The 2,581-nt window shown below is 42.1% G+C and overlaps 1 long non-coding RNA gene across 1 annotated transcript; it reads left to right on the top strand.

Annotated features, from left to right (window-relative positions):
* Positions 1-591: 591 nt before the first annotated feature.
* LOC113152093 lies at positions 592-1,945 on the top strand. The gene is made up of 2 exons (XR_003297883.1): positions 592-865; positions 1,127-1,945. It is a non-coding gene; the product is annotated as an uncharacterized LOC113152093 (long non-coding RNA).
* The last annotated feature ends 636 nt before the right edge of the window (positions 1,946-2,581 follow it).

Raw genomic sequence — 2,581 nt, 5'->3', positions numbered from 1 at the left:
CTGCTGTGTGCCAAGTCTTGTGTTTTACAGCCGAGCTGTGGTGCAAATGTGAAAGTCCTTCAGACCATTGTTGGATATTATTAAACTAACAAATACGCGTTGTATTTAACTGTATAATATGTTCATTATAGAAACTGAAACAAGACCCACAATGATATTCTGAATTTGCTATACTATACGCCCATGTCTATTAGTACTGTGCTTTAGTGGTCTGGCCAATGTTTTAAATGAAGTCGCTATAATAAGGTTTAATAATTTGACACAAAACAAAATGTAAAATTAATGCATTTTATCTACATCTTTGGGGTCAAAGTTGACTGTGTGTGGCCCAGGTTACTGTACATAACATGTAGGCTGCCCTGTTATTTGTTATTAATTGATACAGGTGGCAGTGTGGGGAGACTTTCCTCTGGTTGATGGCTCTTTTTTTTTTTTTGTTGTTGTTGTTGTTCAGCCTGTCAGGTCACACTAGTTTCAGTAAGAACACGAACCTACGGTATGAGGACCAAACACGGGACGACACACGTCATCACGTAACGTCTTCCTGTTTTGGAGGAGGGAGGAGGTCGAGCCGATCGTTAACCCGTCGACTTCCGAGACGTTCCGATCTTTGCCGAACTCCTGCACCGCCGGCAGTGCCTGTGCTGCCTGGGCTGCGTGTCCTCCCCGCATCTGCACCGTCTCTGGCAGCGTTTCCATCATGGTGGACATTTTAGTGTTGATGTTTTTTGCCATCATGGGCCTCGTCTTCCTCTCCTACATCATCTACATGCTGTGATAATGGGGCGTCCCGCTCGCCGACGCGGGCGCTCAGAGGATGAGTGTTTTTCCTCTCCTGCATCGTTGGTTTCCATCGTAGACAATGGTAACGAAGCGTTTCAGTCCGTATGATGCATGCGAAAGTGTACCCAGCCTTCACTACTGAGCGATAATGTGACATGATGTGGTGTCAGTGTTAGATATCCCTCAGAAAGGCCTGTGACTGCAACCTGCAGACGCCTCTAGATGTTTTTATAGGCAGCCGACAGTATCAAATGACTATCGCAGCCGAATGAGCTAAGAAGAAATGGTTTTATTGTTTAGTAATAAATTGCAGATGTTGGAGACCAGCTATGATGTGTTTCAGGGAGAAGAGCCGAGCCTGGGCCGTCACGGTTTCCTGTTGGTGCTCGATCCAGTGGAGAGGAAACACTCATGGAGAAGATGTGGCAGCCTCCCACCTGCTCTCTCATCATTTCCAGCTCTTCTCTTGTGAGTCAGTCCAATCTGGCCGGGATCCTCTGACTACATTTCACTCCAAGAGCCCCCACTTATCTGAAATATGTATTTATTTATTTTATTAAGACTTTGCATGTCCATGTTGTTCTGCAAAGAAGGAGACTCATCTGCACCAAGCAGTTAATCTCTAGATACGGATGCACAGCGGTTTTGCAGGTTTGAGTGTAACACAGATGTCAATTTGCCTTTTTATTACTTTGTGAGTTAGTTGTTGGTTTCACGTTTGTTGTGTATTCGGTTTTTACAGTATTATCATTATGATGCCAAATGTGGTTGACCTCTTCGGACCTAAGATAACAACCTTGAGCTTCATCAAACAATCAGAGTTTTAACCTTTTCCTGTGTCTGCTGTCAGACATGCGTGGGTTAGCTCAGCCTCGATGTCAGTGTTAATATTACATTTATTCACGTGCTGCCAATTTGTTCTCATCACTTCAATCAAGACTTTATGTTTTACGTGTTTTAATTTTGGCTGGTAATGGCATGCAATGATGTCGTTTCAGAAACACATCAAATGTTCTTTTCAGTTTCTATTCAAACCTCATAAATTATCAGTTTTATATACTATATATAAATAATGTTAAGTTTATCAATGCACTGACTTACTGCACTGACATTGACTGTATTTCACACGATATGTCAAATAAACATGATTTTGTTAAACACAGTTCTGATCCGCGACTACAAGCGACTACATTTGTCTTTTGTTTACAGCAAACACCAAGGGAGTGGATTATAACAAAGATCTATAGCTGGAGTCTAACCAGCAATGCTGATGCCCCATTTTTAACCACCAGGCTACCACAAATATTTGTTTTGATCCAAGCATTTATTTTAGGTGCAACCACAAGCACTGAGACTGTAATGATTTTAAAATAGGTAATAGGTATATTTGTGAAGAGAGGAGGCGCTGCAGCCGGAAAGTTATTTCTGTGGAATGCAATTTATAGTCATAGAGCTGGAGGGTGTACAGATGGTCTGAGATGAAATAAGAACTGTGTTTGTCACATTAACACCCCCCCCCCCCCCTCCACTTAGCAGAGTGTAGTAGTTGTCACTATAATCACAACAATTATGCCTCCATGGCAAATAATCTCATCAAACCCTTTCTGGTTTAATGCCTGCTTATGAGGGAGTTGTGATGCCACGGATCAGTTTGGAGGTTCAGCAATATTTAGTTGAGTTGTATGAATACCTTTTATGTAGCTGACCTTGACTTTTGACCTCTCTCTGAAGGTGGAAGGTGTTAGGAGTAGCAATAACATTATTCAGAACCACATGACTTGTTGTCAGGTGTCTTTTT

Source organism: Anabas testudineus, chromosome 8 (genome assembly GCF_900324465.2).
Source record: "Anabas testudineus chromosome 8, fAnaTes1.2, whole genome shotgun sequence".
NCBI classification, from domain to species: Eukaryota; Metazoa; Chordata; class Actinopteri; order Anabantiformes; family Anabantidae; genus Anabas; species Anabas testudineus.
Note: the sequence above shows the minus strand (reverse complement) of the source record. Positions and strands in the feature narration are given on the sequence as shown.